Source organism: Solanum stenotomum, chromosome 11, assembly GCF_019186545.1.
Source record: "Solanum stenotomum isolate F172 chromosome 11, ASM1918654v1, whole genome shotgun sequence".
In the NCBI taxonomy this organism is placed as follows: Eukaryota; Viridiplantae; Streptophyta; class Magnoliopsida; order Solanales; family Solanaceae; genus Solanum; species Solanum stenotomum.
The window spans coordinates 23,589,225-23,601,528 of NC_064292.1; the positions used below are offsets into that span (position 1 = coordinate 23,589,225).

The 12,304-nt window shown below is 31.3% G+C and overlaps 1 protein-coding gene and 1 pseudogene across 3 annotated transcripts in view; one reads left to right on the plus strand and one right to left on the minus strand.

Moving 5' to 3' along the window:
* Nucleotides 1–12,304, minus strand: part of LOC125844725 (MAP3K epsilon protein kinase 1-like) — a 468,061-nt gene that overhangs the window by 230,488 nt on the left and 225,269 nt on the right. The gene's annotated exons all lie outside the window — the stretch shown is intronic.
* Nucleotides 6,143–12,304, plus strand: part of LOC125845771 (GPI ethanolamine phosphate transferase 2-like) — a 32,261-nt pseudogene continuing 26,099 nt past the window's right edge.

Below are 12,304 nucleotides of genomic sequence, written 5' to 3' on the forward strand. Positions count from 1 at the left end.
TTAATTTGGCTTTTAACTTGGATTGCCAAATTTGCTTAGTCATTGTATTAATTGTATGGTTATTAGAGAAAAGTATGATAATGACAGGTAATAAAGAGTCACAACTACAATTATTATAGTTATTATTATAATGATTAATTCAATTTATTTGTTTATGTTTAATAAAAATAGTATCATATAATAGAATGTGTATGTAATTCAATTTTTAACTTTAGGCTTCTTATTTATAATTTATAAAATATATAAGTATGATGTTATAAATTATAATAATAGTAAAATAGTAATAATGTTGTATTATAATTATATGATCAACTTTTCATCTAATATCTTTCCACCTTTAGTAATAATAATAATGAATATTGACTAATTTTTAGAAAATTATCCACAGAAGGAAGAAATACTGATGCGCAAGAGTCCTAAAATTTCTATAGTACGTAAAATTGATTTATGAATTATGTAGTTTCCCTAGAAGCTTAAGCAAAATAGAATATATTAATATTATAATTTGTATTCATACTACCTACAACAATATTTTGGCCACTCTTGAATATCACAAACCTTTGTCATTCTAAAAATGTAGAAAAAATGAAACTTATAAATGGAGAAATTCACACACTTATTAAAAAAATTACCTAATTTCATTTTTTTTTTAATGAGAAATAAAACTTGTAATATCCATATCATTTAAATATTGTTTTTACAATTAAAAGTCAAATAATGCTAAAAGATACACTTGAAAAGTTCATAAAAAACAAAGGTAAATTAGAAATAAATGTAAAAGAAGAAAAATGTTAATTGTGACTTCAATACATATTGTTCGGACCATAAAAGATCACAACATAATGTTTAGTACTCAGATATACTTCAAAAGGCGTTGTCATTCTTTTTTTTTTATTTTTAAACATTTTGCAGATGGATCACCCATGAAAACTTTTTTATCCCCTTAAGATCCATTAATATTACTAAATTAAAAGGTTTTATCATTTTTATGATAGAAAGTACGACCTAAAAAAAAGAACACACTCTTAATTATAAATTAATTTAAATTACATAAATAAAAATAATAAACTTGAGCAAATACAATATTCGAATCAGGAAACTAAAATACTACATGTTGGATTAATGTAGCATGTGTAATTTTTATATTGGCAGTGGTATATGCTGCAAAATTAATGTTATATGCCCTTAATTATAAATTGATTAAAAGTACATAAAATAAAAATAATAAACGAATGAGCAAATACAATATTCAAATTTGGAAACTAAAAACTACATGTTGGACTAATGTAGTATGTGTAATTTTATTGACAATATCATATGCCTCAAAATTAATGTTATACTTGCCTTCTTAATCCCTAGTAAGAAGAATAAAGAATATGTCACATGCATCTTCTCAACTAACTCAACTAAAGATCGAATCTTCTGTAAATATTTGATAAGTGAATGAAACTTTAGTAGGACCCATAAATATAAGAGAGCAAGACTTGAGGGAAATGAATTCTTTTTTTTTTATATAGAGATTTTTTTTTTTTTTGATTGTTGTCTTTTTAGCTTCCCTTCATACATTTATAATTTGGAGTAATATACATTTAACATTACAATGTGATGCCTTAAATTCTACAAATGAAGTAGTCAAAAAATGGCTAATTAAAGTATGATTAATGCGTTGATTTATAAATTTAATTCAATGTTCCTTTTTTATTAGGGACAAAATTGAGAATTTAAAGGATAGTATTACAATTCAACTTTATTTTAGGATATGATCACTTTTATAACAACAACAACAACAACAACAACAATAATAATAATAATAATAATAATAATGATAATAATAATAATAATAATAATAATAATAATAATAATAATAATAATATTATGTGATTTAGTATAATATTATAACTTTATTTTTAGGATAGGATCACTTTTATAACAACAACAACAACAACAACAACAATAATAATAATAATAATAGTATGTGATTACTATNTTTTAGGATAGGATCACTTTTATAATAACAACAACAACAACAACAACAACAACAATAATAATAATATTAATAATAATAATAGTATGTGATTACTATTTAATAGTTATTGATTAATTAGATATTTATATATTTAATTTTAGTATAAGGGTAAAATGGTAATTAAACTTTTCACTTTAGAGGTACCCACTTTTAGTAATATATGATGATGATATGATGATAATAATTATATTTGGCTTAATATAAAATAAAAATAATTATAAATTTTTTAACTCTAAAAATAAGTTATATTTCCTTCTATAAAAAGTTTCTCCAATTCCTTCCTTGTTTGATACCAATAAGCTCTTTGTTTATTTTCATCCATAAATTATTTTATTTTTTAATTAATTCATAATATAAACCATCACAATATTCTATTTGTTAAATAATGTAAAAAATTAATAACCTCATATAGACTCGAAAACCAAGATATAACGGGAGGAACAGAAGAACAAAAATTATGAAAGTTTAAATTTCATACACGTAAAAAAGATCAAGTAGATTTAATACCAACTGATACTTTAGAATAAAAATAGATGAGATGCAACAAATCATCAAAACATTATTTATGTATTGCTCGTATTTCTTTCCAAACCTTCTATAACACCTCGCTATTTGAAAGAACTAGAATTGGAAATAGTCATTTTTAAAAAGAATGAATCCTAGGTGTTCTTCTAGATACTGTAGAAAAGATCTTGGAATTATCTTTCCAACGCCGCTAAGTTTGTGCGATTCCGAGTTTATATGAGTGAGATAAGCCCATTGGAAGTTGGATTATTCAAATAAGGAAAGTCTAATTCGGATTTTTGGAAGGGTAGTTTAGTCTTTTCCTTACCCAATTATTTTAATTTCGTTTTTGATAATTAGTTGGGGTCTAAACTGAAGTTGGTCAGTTTACGCTTTTCAAAAAGAGTTAGGGTTTTGAGAGGAAAGAAAAGAAGAGGAGAAAAAGAGGAGAAGAACCAAGGATTCGTCGATTTCTTGGAGATTTTCATGTGGATTTCGTCAAGGGGTGATCCCTACGAGGTAAATGAGACTTTCATAACGTTGGGTTCGTTCACCCACATGCCAAATATATTTATTTCAGTGTGAATTCATCCTAAAAAGATTAAACGTTTGATGTTCTTGATATGTGTTCTTGAATTTGCTTTCGTTCTTGAATTGGGCTGAGATTGAGTAGTTTTTGAGATTATTGTGTTGAATGATGGAGTTGTTTTGAGTTAGGTTCTTAGGTGCATTTACTAGGTATCTGTATCTAAAGAGAATTTGAGAAAAGGAACCAGATTTAAGCGAATTGGGGTTAGAAAACGAAGAAGGAAAAAGTCGGACAAATCTGGTGACCAGTCTGTGTCGCGGACCTACCCCACAGTTTTGCAGAATTTTTCTTCGCGTCGCGTCGCGGTCACGGACCGTTCTGCCTCAAAATTTATTTCGCGATCAAATAATTAAATGCATCTTCGCGTCACGGACTTGCTTCCAGACAATGATTTCTTGATCTTTTCTCATGTTTAACTATCTAAAAACACTCCCAAACATCATGAGATCTTTCCTATCACAAATCATAATCCTTGAATCCATAAATTCAAATTCAAGGAAAGTTAAGAGCCAAGTCTAGAGAGTTCTTAGAGTCATTTCAAAAGTTTTTTGCAAACGTTTTTACTTTGTTTTAAGACTTAAGCTTTGAGTTGAGTAAAGAGTAAGAGTACAGTTCATTTCTTCAAAGATTATACTGGAACTAAGTATTCCCAAGAGTTAAAATGTTTTCACATTTGAGCAAGAAAGGAAACACCGATTTCCAAGAGAGCTTTTGAGTAATTATCTCAAACCAAAGAAAGAGTTTTGTTTTTTAAAACATATGAGCTTAGTATATTTTGGGAGTAGTATTGAGCACCGAAATGGGGACGCGAATTCATAATAACTCAAGTATCCATAAACCATGTAGCCATCATGGGAAGAAAATGATCATACTTTTTAGATGATTCCTTAGTGATTTTTAGCATAGACTAGTGGATCCACTTAGTTAAGGTGTTCTATATGACAGAAAAGTATAGGACAGTTCTGGCAGCATGGGCAAGACGTTGTATCATCACTTAGACTCATAGTGGTGGTTGTCGATTAGAGAAACTCCTACAGTAATTATATTACTTTATATGTAAACTGAGTTGTTATTGCATTTCTTTATCAAATTGAGTTGCTACCTCCTGTTTTAAATGCTTTGTATAACTACATTATTATTGTTGCTTACTTTGCATCTGAGTTGAGTTATTCATGAGTTGAGTAAAGCCAAGGTAAGTGTTCTTTTCAGATTCCTTTTAAGATTATGTCTTGTTTAGTATTCCCCTCGCATACTCGTACATTCAATGTACTGATGCCATTTGGTCTGCATCGTTTTATGATGCAGACACAGGTAACCATGATCAGCATCCAGCGCCTCGTTGATCCAGTTGAGCACTTAGAGTCAGTTGGTGAGCCTTCTTGCTTTTCGAAAGGCTCTTTTTACATTGCTTTAGTACTTTAGTTGTTAGGATGATCGGGGGTCTAGTCCCGACATCCCTCCTTGTTTTAGAGGCTTCATAGACAGTTAGTAGTTTAGTTGTCTTTACATTGTGATTTCTTATGTTAAGACTTGAGTTGCCATCTATGGCTAGTTGAATGTTTTGAGTTTAATTTGAGACAGTTGTTTTATAAGTGCATTTGATTATTGTAATAATTCTTAGAGTCTTCCGTTGAGAGTCTAGCTAGGCCAAGGGTTCGCTTGGGGCCAGATTTGGTTCTGGAGTGCTAGTTTCGCCCAGGGTGTAGGCTCGGGGTGTGACAAACTTGGTATTAGAGCACAGAGTTCAAGAGTCCTATGGAGTCTATGAAGCCGTGTCTGTAGAGTCCTAGTTATCGGTGTGAAGCGCGCCACATCTATAATTAGGAGGCTGCAACATTTAGGAAATTCTTTCACTTCTTTCATACTCATTTCGTGCGTTAGAGTTTTTTTCTCTAAGAAGTTTCTTCTAATTCATGCTTGTGCATGTCTTTCAGTTAATCATGCCTCCACAAAAAGATGTTTGAGGTCGTCTTGCTAGGACGAACGTTGAGGAACAAGGGGCACCTAATGCACCTGAAGTGCAACCCCAATGAGAAGTCACGAATGTTGAGTTCAGGGAAGCGATTTGAATGTTAAGCCAAGTTGTGACTAACCAGGTTGGGCAACAAAAAGGAGCTAGACAGAAAGTGGCTGATACTTCGATGATCCGAGAGTTCTTGAGGATGAATCCTTCAAGTTTCACTGGTTCAAGCACTACTGAGGATCCAGAGAGTTTTGTTGAGAAACTGGAAAATGTATTTGAGGTTATGCACGTTGCCGATGTTGAGCGAGTGGAACTAGTTGCATATCAACTGAAGAATGTTGCTAGGACTTGATTTGACCAATGGAAGAAGGGTAGAGCTGAGGGAGCACCACCTGCGAGTTAGGCTTGGTTTGAGGAGGCATTCTTAGGAGTTTCTTTCCCCGAGAACTGAGAGAGGCCAAGGTATGAGAGTTTCTCACCCTTAAGAAGAATTCACTAAGTGTTCATGAGTACAACTTGAAGTTCACCCAACTTTCCCGTTATACTCCGGAGATGTGGTTATGAATATGAGAAGCAGGATGAGTCTTTTTGTTGCTGGGTTTTACCGTCTGTCAAGCAAAGAGGGCAAGGCAGTCATGCTAATTGAGGGCATGGATATAGCAAGGTTGATGGTCTATGTGCAGCAGGTTGATGAAGAGAAGCCGAGGGATAGGGAGGAGTTTAGAAACAAGAAAGCGAAGACAAGGAATAAGCCCGGGCAGTAAAGAAATAATGTGAACCGGTCTTCTTTACAATAAAAGCAAAAGGGACCTGCTTCATTATCTGCTAGTGCACCTGCACCCAGAAACAAAAGGTGAGGATAATAGTCAGAATTCCCAGCACTTCAGGGCTAGACCTACCCAATCTCAGGGTAGTGTGTCATAAAGAGGTAATTTGGCTCCTGCATATGCTAAGTGTGGTAGGACCCACCTAGGTAAATGTCACGATGGCTCCACTAGTTGTTTCAAGTGTGGACAAGAAGGTCACTTCATGAAAGAGTGCGTCAAGAACCGGCAAGATAATGGGAATCAGGATAATTGAGCCCAACTTTTCATTAGTTGCTCCACCAGACAGGGCTGCACCTAGAGGAGCTACTTCTGGTACTGACGAAGGAGCAAACTGCNCCACTGGTTGTTTCAAGTGTGGACAAGAAGGTCACTTCATGAAAGAGTGCCTCAAGAACCGGCAAGGTAATGGGAATCAGGATAATTGAGCCCAACTTTTCATTAGTTGCTCCACCAGACAGGGCTGCACCTAGAGGAGCTACTTCTGGTACTGACGAAGGAGCAAACTGCCTTTATGCGATCACTAGTCGTCAAGAGCAAGATAATTCTCCAGATGTTGTCACTGGTATGATCAAATTCTTTACTCTTGATGTTTATGCTTTTATTCACGCGAATTTATGAAGATGGTCAATGAAAAATTATATTAGTTAAATGCAATAATGCATATATTTATTTCAATTTGATGAGGTTCAATCATGTAATTAGTCGTATCTCAGTGAGATTACCTTATAGACGATATTTGTTGTGTATTTTTTTTGTCATCTAACGAGATGTGTTTTGCGCATGTATTCCATGTTAAACTGTTTAGATGTCATGTGAACATGTGAAGAGAACAACTACATTTTACTTTTTAGAACTGATCTTTGTATATTAATTTTTATTTTATAAGTTATAACATAATAGATGGCGTTCTTGTTGTTGGCTCTCATACTTGACTTCTCGATTGACTGTATACATAAATCAAAGATAGTTATTTAACTATCCATAGTTAACTAAGAAAAGTTTCCTTTTTTATACCGAAAAAACTAAAAATTAAAATTAAAGAATATATTCTATCTGTGAAATCATATATATAATCACTTGTTTATCTTACACCCAACAAAGATATAGTTCATATACTTGTAAACGATTTTCAATTTATTCAATCAATAGCATGATTCATCCAAGGAAAAATAACAACATCGTGTTATCACATATATAAGGGCGGTGTAATAGCTTTTGGGCATGCTTAGTTTGCTTTGCTCTTCTTCTTCGGACACATTTGGCATGATGCTAGTTATGAAAAATTATTGGTCAAAAGTTAATAAAGAAAAGATGAAAGATCGAAATAATTAATGTAATAACTATGAGAATTCATAATATTATAACTAAAGAATGTTAAAGAGTGTGAATAACGTTTCCAATAATTATTAATAACTAAGAGAATTTATAATGTTATAAATAAAGGATTAATGTTCAATAGATATATTTCTAACAAATTTTATACTTACATAAATAAAAAGGACTTTTAATTAATATTACTATTTTTTCTTATAGTGATTAGATTTTAATTTAGTGTAGGGACAAAATAAAAATGTTTATTCTATATTACTGAATATAAAATTTATTTTATAATTGATAAATTTTTAAATGATTCATATATATTTACATATCACTCTTGAGAAGTTTAATAATTTTGGAAAAAAATGTTCAGAAGCATATATTTACATCACAAGAGAAATTGTTAACAAAAACAAATGAATTTAGACTATATCATGTTAACTTCATATATTGGAACATTACATACTAATGTATATATTAAGCAAAAAAAATTATTATATCATCAAAATTATTTTCCTCAAGTACTTGAGGTTATGGAATGTACCTCTTAGGATAGAACGATTTACTTCATCGGGATAGTGGTACCTCATATTCCGCTAAACTTTGAACTCACTCAACGACAATAAATCACACAAAAAATTTTAAAATGCAAGAAGAAGAGTAGGAGATTAAAAAAAATTGTGGTTGAAAAATGAGAGGAAGTCCCTCTATTTATAGTCAACAAAGGGTAGTATGAACAAGTGTTTTTTGTGTCTTATTTGAAAAATCATGACCTTTCCGAGAAGTCACAACCCTTTGGAAAAGTCACAACTCTTTGGAAAGGTCACAACTCGAAAAATCACAACCCTTTGAAAAAAGTCACAACTTATCGGAAAAGTCACAACTCATTGAAAAAGTGACCTTTCTGAGAAGTCACAACCCTTTGGAAAGTCACAACTTATTTAAAAAATCACAGCTCATCGAAAAATCACAACCTTTTGAAAAAAGTCACAACTCATCAAAAAAGTCACAACCTAAGTTAGGGATATTATAGTAATTTAACATTCAAGTTAGGAGTTCATGATTTTAAGGCAATATAGAATAGATAGATATGATAATAATAATAATTATATTTGGCTTAATATAAAATAAAAATAATTATAAATTTTTTAACTCTAAAAATAAGTTATATTTCCTTTTTTAAAAACTTTCCCCAATTCCTCCCTTGTTTGATACCAATAAACTCTTTGTTTATTTTCATCCATAAATTATTTTATTTTTTAATTAATTCATAATATAAACCATCACAATATTCTATTTGTTAAATAATTTAAAAAACTAATAACCTCATATAGACTCGAAAACCAAAATATAACGGGAGGAACATAAGAATAAAAATTATGAAAACACGTAAAAAAGATCAAGTAGATTTAATACCAACTAATACTTTAGAATAAAATAGATGAGATGCAACAAATCATCAAAACAATATTTATGTATTGCTCTTATTTCTTTCCAAACCTTCTCATAATTAATAATTCCAAAAATAGTAAAGGCGATTTTGAAAAATATTAAAGTATTTGAAAATATAAAGTTTATCAGGTCAAAAGAAAATATTAACACAATTTCATCTCTTACTTTTAAAAAAAATAGTCCGTTCTCCTCTATTTAAATTAATTTTATTATATATAGATTAAGAATTTTATACTAAAACTAATGCTTCAAAACATGAAATTGTGCAAAGTTATGCAAATATTAATATGATTTCTAGAATGACAAAAAACTTGCATGACTAAAATGATCATTCTCCTATGTGATATACGGTAATTAACCTTTCTTACAAAAATAAAATTTATCAACTAAATTCAAGTTAGTATGATTTTTCACTAATTTGAAAATCTTTGGCATGTAAATTCACAATCAAGAGGATAATAATTATTTAATAAGTCTCTCGATCAAGTTTTTTAGATAATAATTTGAAATAATTATTTTTATATTAATTTAAAGAAAACATTGAATCGTGATAAAAAAAAAGTAAAAACTGGAAAGAAAGCATAATTGGTTAACATAGATTTTGAGATATGTGTGATAGAAACAATATTTTAATGCATGCTGATAAAATTATATCCTTTCAATTTTTGTCATAGAAACGAAGAGAAGAGATAAATCCACTGAAGAGAAGATTTATTACCTGAAAGTGATGAGGCATAATTTTATTTCGCTAATAGGTTACAAGCCTCTTTTTCATACTCGATTCTTTCTTCACTCTTCCAGAATCAAAGGTTATCTTGCATATTAATTTTCTTTTCAATCGATCGAGTCGAACTACAAACAACTTGATTTCCCAAGTTGAGGGATATGTAGGCGGGATCAATGTTGAAAACTCAGTGGTACTCCGATATTCTCTCTTAAACCTTATTCCTAAACATTCAGTTTCTTCATAACTCGAGACCGGATAGCTTTTGAATTCTTTTATAATCGTGTGTTAAATCAAGCGTATCGAATTACAAGTGACCTAAATTCTCATAGCCTGAAATATGTAGGAAACCCGATACTAGGTTCGATCATAATTCCTAAAGTTCGTACCAAGATCTCTTTCCAACAGAATGAAGATGTGGTCGGACAAAATTGGATTCATCAATTTCATTTGCCTCAGATCTCTTTCATCCATCCCAACCAAACGAGGGACAGTTGTTGACATAGAATTTTTACCCTCCACAATGTATATCAATCATCGAGCTTCTTTAATTTCATACGATTTGAAATAATTGATTTTTATAAAATTCAATGTTTTATAAGTTATTTTAAATTAGTTTAGTCACTTATATATGTATGTATTTTTTTTTTATATATAATTATGTCATTTTATTTAATTGCCAGCTGAATTTAGAACTTCATTTGGCTAGATCATTAATTTAATTCGGCTGTTCTTTGTTACAAATTTAGCCTCCTTGTCATCTCATCTCAACTCATTTTCAGCTAACATTTCTTCTTGCGAGCAAAACCAGAAAGCACGCGAAGAAGCCATCTCCTTGCAATTTCGTACTCTCCTCAAGATCGATCACACGGCTATATTCATCAATCCGTTGAGATCTAAATAGCGCTTTTATCTGAGTGGTTTAGGTCTTAGCTTTGCTCTTTTGTTTTGTTCAATATCGTTCTTCAGACTTCATACGAGTTACTTTGTGATCGTGGAAGCTCGCCACTAGCTTGTTCTTGTCTCAGTCGGAGGTAAAATCTCCTCTTTAGCTTTCTGTTTAGTTCACAATTTTCATTTACTAATTTTGTTCCTAAGAATACTTGATCTTCGTATGTTAAAATCTGTTTGTAGCTAGAAATCTTTACATTCTATCTATGGTTAGTGCTTCCTTAGTTTTATTCGTTGAAGATCTGATGGCGTCATAGTTATGTCCTTTCTGTCTTAACACCTGACGAATCTCGAATTAGTCTCAATATCAACTTTACCTACTGATTTGCTGCTCTACTAATTTCAAATCAATCTCGTTAATGTTATAGCATGATTTTTCTTTATAAATGCTCATTTGGATTGATGTCTTAGTTCATATCTGAAATGGTTTTGTTAACTTGTTCCGTTTTGCATTTCTCGAATCATCCATTGTTTAGCACTTATCTAGCTCGTTAGATTCTCACGGCTTACTCCTTGATATAATTAGTTTAAGTTCAATCTGATCAGAAGCAGTTCAATGGCTATGTGTGGTATGATTTTGTCCTTTCTAAGTTTATATTTCAGATGGTAATCCATTCAAGCTCACGAGCAAATAAATTTCTTTATTCGTGTATGTTTGATTTAATTTGCCTTTATATTGTTCCCTTGCTCTACTTCTTGTCGAGTTTAGATATTATATTCTTTGATCGATGAATGGAATATAGCCTTGAATTATTAGCTTGTCTAAACAATGAATGAATTTCCTCACTATTGAAGCTTCTGTTCACATCCCATTTGTGCAAATTTCATGTTTACAGTTAGCTTTTGTCCCTCCGTTGGGTATTAAGTTCTTCACCCATTTTTTGTTTTTGTTTTTATTCTTGTCATATTTAAATGTTGATTGTCTACTTTGGATTGTCGTTTTTTAACTCATGATGTTGTTGTTATTTTGTTTGCTTCCTTATTAGCTTATGATTGATAATGTGTGTATGGTATTTGCCTACTAATCATATGAGTTAGTACTACATGTATGCCTTATTGATTGTCAAATGTTTTCTTATCATATACTAGTTTGTATCCCTCTCTTTGCTGCTTGAAAATGTCGTGAGAGTTTATTTGGACTCAAAATCTCCTTATTTGCATACCAAGAAGCCCTAAACTTTCCTCTCGAGTCGATTCTTTGATCCATTGAAGCGGAATGGAAGCCAATATACAATTTCGGAACCTAATATACAGGTTTTGGAGGTAGAAAATGCAAATTTAATGGGTTGTATACATCAATATACGTTTGATATACAGAGTAGCAGCCGATATACACTGATCTACAGAAGTTTTATACAATTGATATAGGGACAAAAAATGGGCTAAAAGTCCAAAATTGCAGCAACAACTTGGGCCAAACTCTAGTCTAGGCGAATAGTAACCTGATGTGGGCTTGAGAAATGAAATTTGGGTAAGGCCCAATAGTTTCTTTCTCCTTTAATTAAAGTAAAAATTAGGCAAATGACATAGTATAAGAAAGAAATTACTTCCTTTCCCTACTCTTTCATTAATTACCAAAAATCCCTTTTTTTAGTGTTTTTCGGATACATAATATATCAGTGTGGATACTTAATATAGCAGCGCGGATACTTTAATTAATAACAGGCGGATACTTAGATTATTAAGTTGTTAGCAGCACGGATACTTTATTAACGGGCGGATGCATAATATAGCAGCGCGGATACTTTAATTAATAACGGGCGGATACTTAAATTATTAAGTTGTTAGCAGCACAGATACTTAATTAACGACAGATGCATAATATAGCAGCGCAGATACTTTAATTAATAACGGGCGGATACTTAAACTAATAAAGTATCCGGTTAAGTTGATGTCACGACCCAGGATCACCCCCTAGTCGTAACCGGCGTACTCGACCTCGAAGAGGTCT